Genomic DNA, 18,579 nt, shown 5'->3' with positions numbered 1-18,579 from the left:
TGATCCCTTCACAGCCTTAGCAAACACTGACCTGCTTCCTTTCACCAGATTAGTTTACATTTTCTGCAGCTGCACCGTCCACTTTGTGATGTTTTTTTTAAAATTTATTTATTTAATTAATTTATTTTTGGCTGTGTTGGGTCTTCGTTGCTGTGCGTGAGCTTTCTCTAGTTGCAGTGAGCCAGGGTTGCTCTTCACTGCGGTGCACGGGCTTCTCACTGTGGTGGCTTCTCTTGTTGCGGAGAACAGGCTCTAGGCACACGGACTTCAGTAGTTGTAGCACATGGGCTTAGTTGCTCTGCGGCATGTGGGATCTTCCCGGACCAGGGATCAAACCCGTGTCCCCTGCATTGCCAGGTATATTCTTAACCACTGCGCCACCAGGGAAGTCCCTGCACTGTCCACTTTGATAGTCACGAGCCGTATGTGGCTATTAAGCTCATGAAATGTGTCCGGTTTGGTTTAGGAACTGAAGTTTTAATTATATTTGAATTGAATTGAATTGGATTGGATTTTTAATTGTATTTAATTGTACTTCATTTAAACTTAAATTTAAATAGCTACATGTAGCGGGCTTCCCTGGTGGTGCAGTGGTTGGGAGTCCGCCTGCCAGAGCAGGGGACGCGGTTTCGAGCCCTGGTCCGGGAAGATCCCACATGCCACGGAGCAGCTGGGCCCGTGCGCCACGGCTGCTGGGCTTGCGCTCTGGAGCCCGCGAGCTGCGGCTGCTGGGCCTGCGTACCACAACTACTGAACCCTGTGCACCTGGAGCCTGTGCTCCGCAGAGGGAGAGGCCACCGTAGTGAGGGGCCCCCGCTCACTGCAGCTGGAGGGAGCCCGCGTGCAGCAATGGAGACCCAACGCAGCCAAAAATTTTTTAAAATAAAATATAAAATAATAAATAACTACGTGTAGCTAGTGACTACCGTGTTTGGACCAGCATCGTTGTAAGAGTTTTATATGCTTAGGTTTTACATTTAGGTCTTTGATCCATTTAGAATTAATTTTGTGAATGGTGTTTTTTATACAGCCTTCTAGCTGTTCCAGCTCTTTTGGGTTAAAAGACTGTCCTCTTCCCATCGAATTGTTATAGCACTCTGTCAAAAACTCAATTGACCACTTGTTTGTTATACTTTTTCTGGCCTCTATTCTGTTCTGTGATCTATGGCTATCCTTTTGCCAATACCATGCTGTGTAATAAGTCAGTTTAAAAAAAATTGTTTTGACTCTTCTAGGTCCTCTTGGTTTTCATACTCATTTTTGAATGAAATCATCAAATTCTATGAAGATTATGGGATTATGATCAGGACTGCATTGACTCTAAAGGTCACCTTGGGGAGAATTTCCATCTTTAACAAATGCTGAGTCTTCTAATCCATAAACCCAGTATATCTCTTTACTATTCAGGTCTTCTTCAGTTTCTCTTCAGCAGTGTTTTGCAGTTTTTAGTGTAGAAGTCTTGCACACCTATTGTTAAGTTTATTCTGTTCTTAATTTTTTATTTTCTGAGCTATACATTCTCTCTGCATTGCTTTGACTGTATCCCAATGCTTCTGCTTTTATTTTCCCACATAGATAAATAGATAAAATAGAACACAGACAACTACAATTGTGGCTGAGCTTCTGGAATGGTTAGGGTCAGGGGAGTAGGTATATCATACAACAACTTAAGTATACCTCTTTTGTAGTTTGGATATGTGTTTGTGTCTTTCCACTGTTAAAGAAGCACATGATAAAATCTAAGCCATCTGTAGTATGTTTTCTCCCCCTCTGGTGAATTTGATAGATGAATTATAGAACATAGTAAACTTTCACAAATTGGACAACTTTTATATACTACTTTAAAATGCCGTGAAATTAGATTCCTTTGATTGAGAGATGAAATGATCACCAATGCCGTTTCTCTCATTGGCTGTGGTGGAAAGGAAACTGTAGTGTTACTTCTTCCAGGCCCTCCTCTCGCCCCCTTTTTGGGAAACTAAGAACAACTGCCTTGTTATGATCCACAATTATAAATCAGTGGAAAAATCTTATCTGCTTTTTAAGCAGCACAAGCAATGAAACCTCAAATGTGTTTGTCTCTTCAAAGTGAATTACTTCTGACAACCTTGGCAGTCAACTTTATAGATTTTATTGCTCTTTTCCAAATTCTTTTCATTTATTGTAACATGAAAAAAATTATTACCATGTGATGCTGTAAAATTTATGCATAATAAGAAACACTACCCTAATGATGATTTAACCTTGCAGTAAAATATTTACCCCTAAAATATAAGGTAGGAGTATTTCTATGTCGAGAAATTTAGCAATAGATTTTTTTGCTGAGTCATTTTTTTTAAAAAAAATTACTAACTCCCAAGAGCTATGTATACAGTAGCTCTCTTTTTTATTATGAGACAATATTAGGAAATTAGTAAAAAGTAGATAACTCCTCTTCTTGGTTCACCATTATTAACTCCTTTGTATGTAGCCTTTCAGGCTTTTAAAAATTATGTTTGATAACTGTGCTTTTTTTTTCTTTATTGTGAAATTGTTGCCTGTCAGTAATGTCACTATTTGTCTAAATTACTGTTCCTAATGGCAAAATCATGTTTGATTGTTTGGATATGCACCTGTTATATATTTATATCCCCCCCAGCTTTTAATTATTATAAAACACATTGCCATGATTCTTTCAGCTTAATCTTTGCCCAACCTTTTATTACCTTTGGATAGAATTCTAGAAATGTCTGCAGTGTCTAGGTGAAAGCTATGATGTTTAAAGAGGTTTGATACTTAAGAGTTGTGTTACCCTCCAGAAGAGTTACATCAGTTGACATTCCCACCAGCAGCGTTTGAGAGTGCTGACTTCTTATCTCTGGTTGTTAATATTTTTAAAATAATTCAAATACTCTTACATATCCTTCATGGGAAAACAGTGGCAGATGAAATTGTGAATCTGTCTTGCGTTCATTTGGAAGCTTATTAGGATTCTTGTGAAATTAGGATTTTGTGGAAATTAACCTTTTAGGAAAATTGCCTTTAAAAAAATATATACAAGGTTTAAAAGCAAAACAAAACCAAACAACTACCCCCACCCCCACCCCCTTTCTTTTTCTCTCTCTCTTTTTGGCCATAGAATTTTAGACCTAAAGGTGACTTAGATCTTCCAGGCCAATGGTTTAGTGCAGTGTTTGGAAAGGGTTGTAACTTATTAGTGGTTGTGAAATCATTTTAATGGATTTTGACTTTGGGTAAAATTTAGGACATAAAATGTCAGCCTGCATTGTCCATAGTAACGATTAGTGTTGGAATGTTAGAATGTTCCGCGTAGGGGTATGTGTGTGTATTCACATACACGGATGCATGTAGAGACTGGGATTAAAATGGGTTCCTGACTCAAGGTCATGGTCAAAAAAATATAGAACATTCAGTTGTCTTCCCCTCTACATTGTGTTGTCCTTTTATAAATGATTTATTTCAAAAAGAAGTAATTTCTGACTGTTGGCATTCTGTTTAGAAGGAGTACTCTGTTTACTAGCTTTTACATATTTTTGTTTCACAGTGATAGATGAAGACTCTGGGTCGGTCATGAGACAGGTCCTGGTGGCCTCTGGATGGCGTAAATTTAAGATTATGCTAAATATAAAATCTAACATTAAGCATATTTTGTTACATGCATAACTTTTAGCAGCATGAAAGATGATAGGTTATAGGGTCAGTCATCTATTAGAATCCCCTCTCTGTCACTTAACGGCTAATGCTTGCTTTTTTTTTTTTTTTTCTGGAAGCATAGTTGATTTACAATGTTGTGTTAATTTCTGCTGTACAGCAAACTGACTCAGTAATACACACATAAATACATTCTTTTTTATACTCTTTTCCATTATGGTTTATCCCAGGATATAATGGCTAATGCTTTAAACCAAATAATGTTTCTGAGCCTCAGTTCTCTTATTTGTAAAGTAGGTATAATAGTTTCTACCTTATAAAGTTCTTGAGAGGTTTAAATAAACCTGATACCTGGTATGTAGTATACGCAAAACAACTTGCAACTTCTATTTTGATGCTGATTATTTAAAAATCAGTGTTATGTGTGCACAAGTACATACATGTCTGTGTGGATGTGGATGGGCTGTGGTGTATATCTCCATGTCTAACCAGAATATCCATCCATACTCCCTTTGTTTTTGTTTTTTCAGGGTTTCCTAGTCTTGAACTACTGGCTACATGGCTACCAAATGCCTAAGGGAGTTCTTCACAGCTGAGTTATGAAGCTGGAATTGGTTCTAGACGCTGGGTAGATGCAAAGCAGCCTAACTCTTCAAGTACCGACATTTCTCCCCTCCGATTCCGGCCTCTACTTTGAGAAGGATACCTTAGCTTCACCGACTTTCAGTAGTACAGAAGCCCATTTCCTCCCCCCATCAGTGAAAAGAAATCTATCGCTTCAAATGTAAATTGTTCATATAAAAGGAACGTACAGTCTGTTTTACAGAAGTAAATCGACCGTCAAGAGAAGACTTGGCCTCTAATTTATATTGCTTTGCACTTTGGTCTGATACTAAGAAACAGCATTCTTCGGTGAAATTTTGGGTGCCAAACACCTACCCAGAATGTCCAGGGCTTTCCTTTTCAGAAGTTAGCGTTCTCCTTTTGACCGTCCAAGTCATTATGAATTGTGACTTGTATTAGGAACATGTTGGACAATGGAAACATTTCTCTGGGTTGTTTTAGTAATATTTTTTGGATTATACTTCCTTTCTGTACCAATTTCTTTTAATTTAAAGAACTGTAAGCCAGGTTATATTATCTCCCAACAGGTAATATAGCTCTTTTCTTTTATTAACTGTTCTCTGTACCCGCAACCATCTCCTGATATTTGGTAGAGTAACACCTTTACATGTGTGCTTGCCTCCTAATTTAAAATACTGTATCCGCATGTAGATATAATGTACATAACAGTTTAACCTCAAGGTTGCTCGAGTCAGGGCCCCCGTGCCTGAGACACTAATGCAGAGTGTGTTCGCCCTTAGCCGTGGGCTGGACTCAAGAACCCGCTACCAGGGTTGATGTGGATTACCTAGAACCCTTCCTGCAGTATTCATACGGTGTTCTTATTTTGTCATTGTCATTGTCATTGTGCGTGGTGTGTGTGTGTGTGTTTTAATGGGAATCTTGTTTTAAGATGTAATTTCTAAAGTTTAACACAAAATGTTTTATTTGTTGTGCAGTATATACAGTAGAGAGGTACCTTAAATACTTTTGTTGTTCTTTTCCTCATCAGTACTCCTTAAGTACCCGTGGTCACTTCCCATAGCATTCATTTGACTCCACCGTCACAGGTCACACTCTGTGTGTTAGTAACCCTGGGAAGGGAAGAGCGAGAAGGCCCCCGCTGACTGGCTCTCCTGGCTCTGGCATTCGTGCGTCCTGCCCTTGTCAGGTGGTAGCAGGGCCCACTTGTGTGTTGGAGCCCGGGACCCGCGTCAGGCGGGTTCAAGGGCCCATCTTGAGTGGAAGGGTCCTCCCAGGTGGTGTGAAGCCTCAGGCTCATGGTCCCATCCCTGTCATCTCTGGTGTCGCCTGCTGCCGTGGCCCTGGCAAGCTCTCCTGGCTCCCGCGCGCTCCGCAGCCCGAATGTGTGAATGGCACCATCATGCTGACGTGCGTGGAAAGGACTTTGGCATCTGGTTGGCACTCCTTTTCCCTTGTTCAATATTAGGTTTTGATTTGCCCCTTGCCATTGTTTCCAAAGATCAAGGAATGTTGCTAACGTTTTAAAGGACCAATGAGAACTTCCTGTAACTAAACCTCTTCCCGTGGAAGCACACTCTCCCACTGAGGGGAAGGTGCCTGGGCTCTGTTTTGTCCTTTACATTGAGAATGGTGTGGGAATCAATGTGTGTGTCTGTGGTTGTTTATTGGGTTGGTTTGCTTTTTTGTTTTCCTTTGTCCTTTTTAAAAAATACATCCTTCCCTCCTACATGTTAGTAAATTAATTTCTGGTTTTGAAAAGTTGAGTCTCAAAGTGTTAAAAAAAAGAAATCTCCGTTCAGCGGGTGGATGTTGTAACCCTGACAGCGGTTGTGAAAGTGACTTAACTTTGACCACTCTTACCTTACAGCTTTAATATCAGATTGGTTAGGAGAGCCCAGGGGGCAGGGCAGGGAGGGGCAGGGGAGGAGGCAATTCTTCTGAACGAATGGACTTTCTGTGGTTGTCTCTGCATGTTTAATATAGAAATTCTGGTTCCTTGGGAGATCATGGCCTTTGAATATGCACACAACCTTTGAATTGTGCCTACTAAATTATAGCAGGGGACTTTGGCACCCGAGGAATTCTGACTTTCTGGGATTATAGTAGTAATTCCCAGCTGTACTCTGGACTTTATTTTGCTAACCATAATTGAGAAACTGTAAATTACTGCTATATTAATGTTTTAAAGCACTGGGATAGTCTGATTCTAACTTGTAATTAATTATGTTTGCCAATAACTGTTTGAAATAAATTTGTGTCTGAACAGCTATTGAAACTGTTAAATTGTACAGATATTATTCACGACAGCTTTGTACTGTGGAATGTGCTTAATAAAAAACAAAAAGTTTGACCTTTGTCCAATAAATTGCTAAGTAATGTCAATAAATCAAGTATGAGTATTATGCAGTACACCTGATCTGGCTTCATGCAATTGTTACTTCAGCTACTAATTCAAAGCCAATACTCTTAATAAAGTGTTGCAATACTCTGATGTTCTGTTAAGAAATTTTTCAAAAAAAAACTGTTAACGTGCTGTCAGTATATCAGTGACATACAGTTAAAGTTTGTAGATTGAAAAAATCATCTGCTCTGTACAGTGAGGTTGAAGACAAAAGTACTTTTTTTGGTGTGGGAGAACTGGTATGAGATAATGCCAGTCCATGCCCTGGGGCTGGTTCAGAACTCCTCCCCAGCAAATCTGCTTTCCACAAGTGCTTAATTGCCTCGCAAGTTACTACGAAAATGGTCCCTTAAACGTGCCAGATGGCTCTGGGTGGGAGTAGATCCTCTGATTCTCGAAGGGGTGGGGGGCAGTGTGAGAAGTGCAGCTGCAGCCCTCTCCCCCTTACACATCGGACATGAAATTGTTGTCTTTCCTTTTGGCAGATTGACACATCACTGGTTGAGGACCAGAGCAGAAGGAAATACAGTAACTGCAGGATTCTGCTCAGGAGGCCTGCACAGTAGCAGAGTTTTCCTGATAACTAGATTCCGCCAGCCCTTAGCCGAATTGGTAATGTAGACTTTTGAGATGAAATTAGAGTAATTCTATACAGTTTTGCCCCCACTCATTTTTCTTGTAAAAAAAAATGTTTTAGAAATAGCTAGTATGCACACGGTTAAGAAAACCAATTTACAAGCCATAAAAGATAGTGTACAAAGTGGTTCTCCCTTTCACTCTTGACCCTCCGTCCTCCAATCCTTGTTAACCAGTTTTTTGCATATCCTCTGACGGATAATAGTCTGTGTACGGAAGGGTGTGTGTATGTACGTGTCTATGCGTATATGCCTACCTGCCTGTCTACATACAAACATACGTACTGTCCCCATGCCCTGTAACATTAATGGTAGCGTGCTGTACTGCACCTTTTCATCTAGTCTTCTTGAGATTATATCCTATGTCAGTACATGTAATTCTTGCTGACGGCTGCCTAGTATTTGGTTATAAGGATATTCCATAAGTTATTTAGTTCCTTGAGCACCAGGTTGAAGTGGTTTCTTGTCTTTTCCTGTAATGACTCTCCATTTTCACAGGTCTTTCTATCCCTGCCTGTGCTAAACAGAATAAACTGTTCTTGGTGATTTGGGCTAATTGTTATGAAGAGCAGATGTTGAACCCAAACTGTGCTGCAGGGTGGAAAAGCCTCAGGTGTCGGCCTGGATCTTCACACCTCCAGTCGTCTCCTGCCCTCACATATAGGTGTTCAGTCCATAACTTCAGTCAATACAAAGCAGTCAGTACTAGTTTCTCTTTTCCTTGGTAGTTGAGGTGTTACTACAAGAAATTCACAGCTACGAAGGCACAGAGATTCTCAGATTTTGGTAGAACTCCTTGGATATACAATCAGACTAAGTGGTGCTTTGCAACCTCAGCCTGTTTGGTTTCTAGTTAATAAGGAGAAGGGGGGCTTCCCTGGTGGTGCAGTGGATGAGAGTCCGCCTGCCGATGCAGGGGACACGGGTTCGTGCCCCGGTCCGGGAGGATCCCACATGCCGCGGAGCGGCTGGGCCCGTGAGCCATGGCCGCTGAGCCTGCGTGTCCGGAGCCTGTGCTCCGCAACGGGAGAGGCCACAACAGTGAGAGGCCCGCGTACCACACAAAAAAATAATAATAATAAGGAGAAGGGAAATTAGGGAGACTGGCTGATCATCCTGTTACTAATTAGCTGAGTGGCAATCCCCCCTTCTGGATCTCAGCTTTCCCATGTATAAGAGAAGGTTTCAAAAAAAAAGAGTAGGTTTCACTAGTCCAAGTCCTGGAGGGTACCTGCTCTAGCTCTGGATGGTCTGTTGCTGGAATGCAGACCCAGTGATGCCAGGTGTAAATTTTCAAGAAAAGCTGAAAATCCAGTTTATGAAGAGACCCAATTTATCAAAGTTGAGAACTGATTTTTTTTTTTAAGTCAATTGCTAGAGTATCAGCTTGCTGTCTCTGAACCGTCTTAAGCTTTTCTAGCAGTGACCTGTTGAAGCATTGCATCCAAGATTGGCAACTGAATTCTTGAAGAATGAAAGGGATTCCAGAGAAAAGGGACAAATTAAGTGATGAGCTTTGTGGCAAAGTGACCAGCACACAGTAGTCGATACATGTTGGTTAATAAAAAATGACCCAAAAAGGGAGGTGTTTGAAAAGACAAGGAGAGGAGGAGGAAGGAATCAAGAGCTGACAGCCACTGTCTTCAATCACATTTAACATTGAAGGTAGCGTGCTTGTACATGCTACACGTTGCATGCACTTCCAGCTGGGGAAGACTCTGGGAGCTCCAAGACCTCCAAACTTCTGCTTGTCTGTTGCACAGAGCTGGGTCTAACACCTCATAGACACTCAATCAGCATCTGTAGGATAACTGAGAACAGGGCCATATTCAGGTGTTTACCTGCCCAAATGCACTGAAATCCTCATTCAAGTGTTGTAAAATTTTTATTGGTTGTATGAAGCCATGTGGAAGAATTGTAGTGCAGATCAGCAGTAACTATTTCCTCTGTGCACGCAGGGTAACCTGGAAAGCATACTCCTATAAATGGATTTGTATTGTCCCATTGCTTTCAACTTTGTGACGACCTACTCATCCTGTCTCCAGGAATCACTTAATTGTATTTCTCAGAGTAGACATGTTATTGTTGGGTTGGTCTGGGAAAACAGGGAAGTGACCACGCCAAAGACTTTAAATCTGTGGCGGGGCATGCCTTAGGAACAGCAGCTCAAAGCCGATGTTCTGGGGAGGTATCATGACTACAACTTAAGCTCCCTCCACCCTTCACCACCATTTTTGGATCCAAGGAACCATTCTGTGCTCATGGGCTGTGTTTTTTCTCCCAAATATCCTGCAGCTCTGGGGATTGGGAAGAAATGCTCTTAGAACACCACAGCCTTTGGATCTTGATGAAGACTATCCACGGGGGTCACTGGTCTACTGGATGGCAGAGGAAAGCGCATGAACTTTGGGGCCAACAGACCTAGGTCGGTATTGGAGCTCTGCCAGCTAACTGACAGCAGGCCCTCTGGGCAAGGGCATTCCCTGCCTTGAACCTGAGCTGCTTCATCTGGGAAGTGGAGACAGTATTTTAAAATCACTGTAAGGATTAGATGACCTAAAGTGCCTAGCACAGTGCCTGGTACATAATAGGTTTTTGGTGCCAGCTCTTTTTGGTAGCTTCAACTGTGGCATTTAAACAGATGGTACAGAATTCCCAGAGCAGAGAAAAGTATAAGGGTTAGAGTTTGGGAGGGTGTGAGATGAGACAAATTTAAACGTGCGCAGGCAGACTGAAGCCTACCTGGGCCTCTTGAAGGGGAAAAATGAGGAAGCATGCTGACAGTCGCCCGTGAGGACTGGTCCCGGTGAGGACTTGAGTTTGTAACCAGTAGTCTGGGCTATTCAGTGGGTGGAACAGGGGGAGATGGACCGGGTGAATCATGTTTACACCAAGTTATTTCTGTTAATTTTTTTTGTTAATTAAGTATAACTCCGCTTTAGGGCTTCCCCGGTGGCGCAGTGGTTGAGAGTCCGCCTGCCGAGGCAGGGGACGCGGGTTCGTGCCCCGGTCCGGGAGGATCCCACATGCCGCGGAGCGGCTGGGCCCGTGAGCCGTGGCCGCTGAGCCTGCGCGTCCGGAGCCTGTGCTCCGCAGCGGGAGAGGCCGCAACAGGGAGAGGCCCTCGTACCGCAAAAAAAAAATATAACTCTGCTTTAAAAGCAGTCAGCCTATATATCCTATCTGCAGGGGATGTTTCTGGAAAACGAATGAGACCTCAACATGCCAGTATCCTCAGCTCGTTGTAGCGTCTCCAAGTGGACAGGAGACAATATCAGGTCCTCAGTGTGCATGTAGGTGGCAGGGCTGGGGGTGGTGAGCGATGCAGGGGAGAGACTGATTAACACCACTGCAACGACAGCAAGAATAGAAATAACCCCCATTAGTGCGTGCCAGGACTGCTGGTAAGGGCTTTACTCTTATCCTCACAATAACCCTGTGTGGTTATATTATTAACATTAAAGAAACCGAGGCTCAGGTGTGTCTCCCTAGCGAGCCCTGAGCTCGATTCCAGTCTGTCTTGACTGCCACGGCTGAGCTCTCACCACGCTGCCTAGCCTCTCCCTCTCAGTGGGCACCATGATGCCAGCAGTCTCCCCACGGAGCCAGGCCTCACGCTGTGCAGTCCCCCTGCATTAACAGACCCTCTGCACATCTCTTTTCCCTCCCACTCATACCTGTGCAGCTGTTCTGCAGTCGTAACAAATGTGCGTGGTGTGCCTTCAGCGAGGCACGGTGGGTGGGGGAGTGCTTGGAGCTGGACGGGATAAGTGCCAGGTGCCCAGCCGAGTAGGGGGCTGTATACTGGGGGCAGTAGGCAGCCATGGCGGGGTTTGAAACTGGTAGCGTCCAGTTAGAAGGCTAGTGTTGAGATTCAGGAGAGAAAGGTTGAGGTCTGGAATAGGGCAGAACACTGAGGGCGGTTTTGTGGGGTATTGAGACAGAAAGTACGGACCTTGGTTGGGGGGGGTGGGCGCTGACAGTGGCACCCCTGTTCCCTCTGTGTGCCACTAAGTGCCACTCTAATGGAAAGGAGACATGGTCCCTGCTCTCAGGAAACTTACATTCCCCCAAGAAGAAATTGACAACACACTGTGAAAGCTAAGGTGCCCATATACACATGAGTTCACAAGATAAATTCAGACCCTGATAAGTGCTCTGAAGAGATCACACAAGGGCAGTGGGGGGCAGTGGCCTGGGAGACATTTGAGCCACGACCTCAACGATAAGCAGGAGCCCACCATGCAATATTCCAGGCTAGTGGGGGCAGAGATGCAAAGGCCTTGAGGTGGGAAACCCCTGCATGCCCTGCACCAAACTAGTGGCGGGGCGCTTGGTCCCCCAGATAAGGGAAGGAGCAGTCGGGCTGAGGGGGTGGAAGGGCGTTTGGACTTGGACATTGCAGGTGCCTGGGAGATATTCAAGTGGTGCGGACTTGGGCTGTGGAGAAGAGAGAGGCCTGCCACGGAGTCCGGAAGCACATGGCAGTTAGGAGAGGGCACAGGAGGACAAGCCAGCGCCCACGGCGGAGAAGAAGCCACCAGAAAGGTAGGGGCGTGATAACCAGCAGGCTTGGCAGGGCCCAGAGGACGTGCCCAGAGCTTGGAAAACCTTCTTCTCCAAACACTGCGTCCGTCCGAGCTGCCCAGGCCTCCCAAGGAACAATGCCTGTCCAGTAATCACGCCACGGGACACCTAATCCTGTTTCCTGCTCCGTCCAAGACAGCGCTGCGCTCTCCCGACGGCAAGGGCTTGGGCGGCCAGAGCCAGCGGGCGCCGGGGCCTCCCGCTCCGGCCCGGCCTCTCGGGGCCTTGGGAGTGTTCCCTGTGGCCCATCTGCCCAAACAGACGAGGGCCAGGTCTGCGCCTCAGGAATGAGGAGATAAAAGGGACCATCGGGGCTTTTTCCACCAAAGGCGAAAGCATTTTATAGAACGGGCTGCGAGTTTTTGTTTCAGGAAATTTCATCATGTCTCCAAGAAGGGGAGGGGAGAAAAAGAGAGAGGGAGAGGGAGAGAGAGGGAGGGAGAGAGAGAAGTTAATTGGCCTCAGATTTTCTCACTCCCTTTTCATGTTGGTAACACGAGGCAGCCCAGGTCAGCCTCAGGTCAGCGACGTTTGGGCTCTTTAGTGCCCCTCTGTGAATACCTCATTTCTGTAATAGTTTTTCCTTTCAAAACAGCTCTGCCTTCTTTGGCAGATGGTGACATTCCATTAGCATATGGAATATTTTTCAAAACACATCCGAAAGCGTGTCTCTTACGGAGGAGACTGGGCAAAAGCAAACGAATGTTTGAAAAGTATGTTGGGAGCAGCTCAACATTGAACAGAAGGCTCGCACTCCACCCGCCCCGCACCCTACACCTCCCCACCGTGACTCCTGGATTGTTACTGTAACCAAAAAGGGGAGGGGGTTTTCCTCCAAAGCTTAGCCTGTTGGCTTTACTATGGCCATCACAGTACACAGAGGGTAGCTAGAGAGAGCCTGAACCCAGAGGATAAAGAGCACATTCTTGGCCTGGAATGGACACTGGCGAGCCTTTGTAGATGTGGCATTAGGGGTCGTGAAGGATGCTTCTTGTTCACTGAGCACCTATTGTGTGCCGTGTGCTGTGTGTGACATCCATTATTGTCTTTCCTGCTGAATTTCAGCTACCACACAGTGGGCAGGGAGCGCTCTTGAACACGTAAGTCAGATCATGTCCCTGCCCTGTCCAGGACTCTCCAATGGCTGTCCACTGTGCTTAGTTCAGGTTCAAACTCCTTGTTACGGTCAGCAGTGATCAAGTCCCTGCCGGCCTCTCCAACATCAGCTTCCCTCTGTCACTCCCACTGGAACTACATGGCTTTCTTTCCAGTCTTGATTTCTGCCCCAGGACCTTTGCACATGCTGTTCACTCTGCCTAGCAGGCATTTCTCCAGCTTCTTCATATGGCTGTTTGCTCGCCATTCAGGTCTCAGCTCAAATACCCTCTTCTCTGAGAAGCCTTCTCTGACCAGGTCGTCTAAACTATCCCGTGTCACTCTCTATCACATCCTGTATTCTATTTACTGTACAGTACTTACCATTTTATTACTTTATTTGTTCACTCGTATTTATTCAAGACTTATTTTTTGAAGGCCTACCACGTGCTAGGTACTGAGCTAGGCAGTGACAAAACAAATCTCCCCGTCCCCTGGAGCCTACAGGATGAGATGGGAAGGCAGATGATGAACAAACTGTGTATTTCCTGACTTCCCTGACCAGAAACGTAACCTTTCTGAGGCCCGCCCAGAACCTGGTTTGTCTTCTTCAGAGGCCATTTTGGGGTGTGGTCATCAGAGAACTCAGGGACTCATAGTTCAATGAAGGACCGAACCCTCTTTTATAAACCACGGCATTCAGGCACAGAACAGGATGTGGCTTTCAAGATCACTCTGCTAATAAAACAGCAGATCAAGGATGTGACTCCAGTTCTGTCTGATCCTGAACTGGCTCTCCACAAGGCCTGCCCAGCCCAAGGCCTCTTGCCAGGTGCCTTGCCCACTGCTTCCTTCTTCCAGCCCACATCTAGGTCCTCCACCCTTCGCACATCCAAGCCCACCTATCCAAGACAGTTTCCTCAGCATCCTGCTCTCTGTGGGGCTACTTGCTCTCTGTTCCACTGTGGGCCATGTCCTTCAGCTCTCTGAGCCCCCGTTTCCTTGTCCAAATGAGAATTTGAGCCACAGTACATCTGCTAAAGCTCTAGAGAGTCTATTACCCTGCCTTCTGATCAAGCAACGTGTAAATTGTGTTCCAGAAAAGGTTACGAAGAAGTTTTGATTTCTGCATCCCCAGCTGAATAGTAATGTCAAGGTCCAACATGGTTTCAGTGCTATTATTCTCAGACTATTATTTCTACTCTGCTCACTCTATTGATCCAAGGATGGAAGCCCAATTCAAACTGGTTTCCTCACAGAAGGGCATTTACTGGCTCATATACACATAAGCCCAGGGATGGGGTAGCTTCAGGCATGGCCTCAAACGATGTCACCTCCTCTTGGGACTCTCCCTACCTGCCCAGCTCTTCTCTCTCATTGGAAGACAGGCTCTCTCCTCACAAGGTGGCCAAGTGGCTCCAAGCAACCCCAGGAGCACATCCTAGCCTCTTAGTATCTCTGGTGGAGCAAAATCCCTCTTCCTGGCGGGCCCAGAGAGTCCTCGCATTCACCTCCTTGGCTCAGATTCGGTCATGTGCCCACCCTGAAACCCCTCACGGTGGTCAGAGAAATGAGATGCTCTGATCGGCCAGGACTGGATCACGTAGCCACCCTGGAGAGAGGCGTTGGGGTCCACCCCACACAAACCACATGGACTGAGATGGGAAGGGAGGCAGATGCCCAAAGGAAGATCAGGGTGCTAAGGTCCAAAAAGAAAGGGGAACAGAGGCCGGGCAGAGAAAATCCAGTGTCCACTGCTCCTGCCGCCTGGCCTGATTTTTTGCCATGGGAAATGACTAATTTTGCACACTCTTCGGGGCTCAGCTCAGATGTAACCTCCTTCCTGATCCACTGAGTGGGGCGCTAAATCCTCCATGCCTGGACTGCTCTCCGGCCTTGTCACTATCTCATGGGCGTTGTAGCTATTAATGTGCACGTTTGAGGACTGGGGGGTAGAGAGGGTAAAAGAGTCCACCTTGGAGTTAGAGGGTTTGGGTTCAGATCTCCTGTCTGCTCTTTGTTGGTCGGATGTTCGAGGACCAGATACTTCTTTCTAAGCCCTCCTCCTTCTCGGGCATGCTCTGAGCATTCAGTGAGATGAACCAGCCCAGTCTGGGTTCAGAGGGCTTTCGATTCCCTTCACAGCAGAATCCATCCTTGGTCATCGCTATGATCCCAGCCCTGATTGCAGGTACTGATAAATGTGCGTTGAATGAACAAACCTGTGGATTCCAGAACTGTCAGGGTACAATAGGGTCTCCCCTTTTGCAGCCCTTGGATTCCAAAGTGAGCACTTCACGTGAAAAACCATAGCGTCAGAGACTCTTAAAAACCCTTAAAATGTGAATTCAGTGCAGGACACAGTGTGTGTGCTCTACGACCCAGTGCAGTAACTCTGACATCCGTTTAGAGTCTGAGAACAACCAAGCTGGTCAAAGGAGGCAAGAGAAAAGTCTAAATGCAGATACTCCATCATTCAAATGATTCTGCTCTTAAAATAACTTTCGGGAGGTGAAAGGGTAAAAGGCAAAGAGAAAATAGTAAATTCTGAATTTAAACCGCCTGCGAGGTTCACTCCATTCTGGCTTAATATGCAGCCACATCCCATAACTTTAATACGTGTCGAGAGACTTGTTTGTTATGGAGAGAACAAATGGGGTCACACGTGTGAGGGCACTGAGGACAATGTGGAGCACGAAGTGTGGGTTCAGTGAGTGTGATGGGATTGAACCAAGTCTTGCTCGGTGGTCTGACATACACGCGACCCCCTGGGTTGGTGCGGTGGAGGTCCGGCCGGCTGCCTGTATCTCCCGCTGGCTCTCACACTCCTGCCCCAAGACATGTGGTCACTGACGCTTAGGTCCTAAAGCCTGGGATGAAATTCAAGTGGTTTGTGATATAGTTCTGCTGCCACGGCTTCCTCCAGAATGCTGTTGCTGGGAGCAGAATTCAGGCAAGTGAAGTCGACCCCAGCCCCTTTTCCCTGCATCTTGGTTGGCATTACTTCATTTTCAAGACAAGTATATGCATTTGACCATCTCCTTCCCCTGCAAAAAGCCACCCAAGCTTCAAATCAAGAGCACTGTGGCATTGTTATTCTAGGCGCGAGGTTTTGTATTGTGTTTTTGCAGTGCCTTCCGTGTGACTTCTGGGACAGCCATGGCAAGCCCCTGGGTGTGACATTAGCTGTAATATGTCATGACTGCAGAATCTGTGAAGTCTCAATGGTCCTAGACTCCAAAGGTACCTTTGGGAGGCGAAGGGGCTTCCTGCTGAGGGCTGGTCCCAGCCAGCATTTGGACTGACTGTCACTATCAAGGTCCCTGTTCTCCTAACTGCAGGCTCTAAAAACGGCGCCTTTCTTTGGGTGACGTCAGCCTGAGGCTGACACTGGCTCCTCGGAGAACAGCAGACTCCTGGGCTCCCTGTGCTGCCCCACTGATTAGGAGCCAGGACTCTGGGTCAACAGCCTGGAGCCTGGCTCCTGGCTCCGCGTGTGAGTCTCTGAGGTCAGGATTTGGGGCAGGCTCTTTGCTCTCTGATCCCTTCAGAGCAGGAGCTCACGCATCTTCATTCCATCGCTGCAGTGTCAGCTTGTTACTTGTGCATCTTTTTTCTTCTGCCACCAACTTGCTGACTCACTCCATATTTTTCCTATTTAAATCTTAGAAGCACAGAACCCATCAACTCAATTACTTGAAATTACTGGGCAGGGTTTTTTGTTCTGGCCTCCTCATAGGTCACCAACCAGCCAATGGATGGGCTGCCCTTGAGTCAGGTGCCCATCTTTTGTCCAATCCGTGGCCGCCCCTTGATCAAGCACAGCCTAAAGTTATTTCCCTCTACAGCGGCCTTGGGTGGGGTGGTCTCCTTTAGGAAGGCACTTGGCTGTGCCTGACGCCACCATTCACGGGTCAGGGCACTGTTCCTCCGACCCCCTGTGCCTGCCCAGCTCCTTGTTAAACTTGGAGAGGTCAATATAACTGATATGTAGGAATTGCATGCTCCTGAGATTACTTGAAGATTTTAAGATGCAAGGGGTCAATCCCTCCATTCTCCCTCACATGCGAAGGCTCTCCAGGAAGGCTGGCATCCACAGAGCAGCAGCATCTCTTCCATGGCAGTTTCTCCAAATCCTACCCATCACTGCAGTATCTAGTGGAGTCTGACTTTTCTCTCAATCCCACTGTCTAGCCCAGCGCCTGACAGTCGTTCAGCCCTCAAGAGCCTCTTTTGGAGTAGCCATAAAAAGGTAGGGATGCTCAAATGAAACTAGGATGAGCCATACTGAGAAGTTTAAGGCACAGTTCTCTGGCCAAAGGAACTTGGTCTGTTTCCACCGTTACTTGGTTTCCCCAGATCTGCTTTTATATCTCATTAATATTTCATTTTCTCTGTAGTTCCCTTGAAATGTTTCCCAGTGGGTGTCCTGTGGGGCAATAGTCCTATGAAATATTAAATAAGTATTATAAGTGAAAAAGGATTCTGTGATCATGGGAATTTGGGAAATACCAAGTTCAAGAAAGTTAAACAGGTTTTTTAAACTGTAGGACTTACCAGAGCCTTCTGCCCACAAGGTAATGGAGGCTTTCATGTTTCCCACACTTATTTGATTTTGATATATATATATATATATATATATATATATATATATATATATTTTAATCCTATGATTATCTCACAGGACTAGTGTTGGAGCAGCAACACACTGAGAAATGTTCCTCTGGATAGAAAGGGAATGCTATCTTTCCTCTTTACTGGATATGTGGGATTTATATAATTTGCTGATTGGTTTGATCATTACTGCCAGATGTGGGAAGCCATGCAGGTGTCACTGGATGAGACTGTCTTCAGAGAGGTTGCCTGCTCATCCTGTTGGTCCAGTAGTTATGAGGTGTGGTTGTTATGGTAATGGGAGGGGATGATGCATAACCTGTGTGTAAACTCTGGGCAGCTTCTTTGAATTGGGTTTGAGTCAATTGGGTTTGAGTCCAAGAGGACATCACGAAGTAATAAAGTTCCCTAAGAGCCTGGTTTTTGTCTTCAAGTATGTTGTACTTTAAGACCCCCGGGAAGCTCTGGGTGTAGAGGAGAGCTGGTGGGAGTAAAATGCTGGATGATGTATTGCTTCTTCTGGATTTCTCAACCTCAGCACTGTTGACGTTTGGAGGGGATCATACTTGGTTGGGGGAGGGGCTATCTCGTGCATTGTAGGACGTTTGGCAGCATCCCTGGCCTCTACCCCCTAGATGCCAGCAGCACTTCCTCCCCTTTGCCCCACCGTGACAACCAGAAATCTCTCCAGACATGCCTAATGTCCTCTGGGGGGCAAAACCGTCCCGGTTGAGAACAATTACTTTAAGGAAAGCCTGACCAAAGGCTTTCAGAGTATACTACCATCCTCTCAGAAGAAGGAATATAGTGCTGTCACACTCAGAGCATGATCTGAGAGTGTATAAGAACTGCCAACTGATTAAACTCCCTTTTGGGCATTTTTCTTAACTCATCTTTAAGGCTCATGTATCTGTTGAGGTTCTTGGCTGCAAGTTACAGAAGGCCCCATTCAAAATGTTCTAAGAGCAAAAGAGGGAAATTATTTTTGGCTCCTGTAATGGAATAGCC

At 45.6% G+C, this 18,579-nt stretch overlaps 1 protein-coding gene across 7 annotated transcripts in view; it reads left to right on the top strand.

The window, feature by feature from the left end:
• Window positions 1-6,730, top strand: part of FBXW11 (F-box and WD repeat domain containing 11) — a 129,139-nt gene extending 122,409 nt beyond the window's left edge. For all 7 annotated transcript variants that reach the window (XM_030829931.3, XM_030829934.3, XM_030829933.3 and 4 more), the window contains one exon: window positions 4,182-6,730. The gene's annotated coding sequence lies outside the window, so the exon portion shown is untranslated. The remainder of the gene's footprint in view (window positions 1-4,181) is intronic.
• The last annotated feature ends 11,849 nt before the right edge of the window (window positions 6,731-18,579 follow it).

Source organism: Globicephala melas, chromosome 3 (assembly GCF_963455315.2).
Source record: "Globicephala melas chromosome 3, mGloMel1.2, whole genome shotgun sequence".
NCBI classification, from domain to species: domain Eukaryota; kingdom Metazoa; phylum Chordata; class Mammalia; order Artiodactyla; family Delphinidae; genus Globicephala; species Globicephala melas.
Note: the sequence above shows the minus strand (reverse complement) of the source record. Positions and strands in the feature narration are given on the sequence as shown.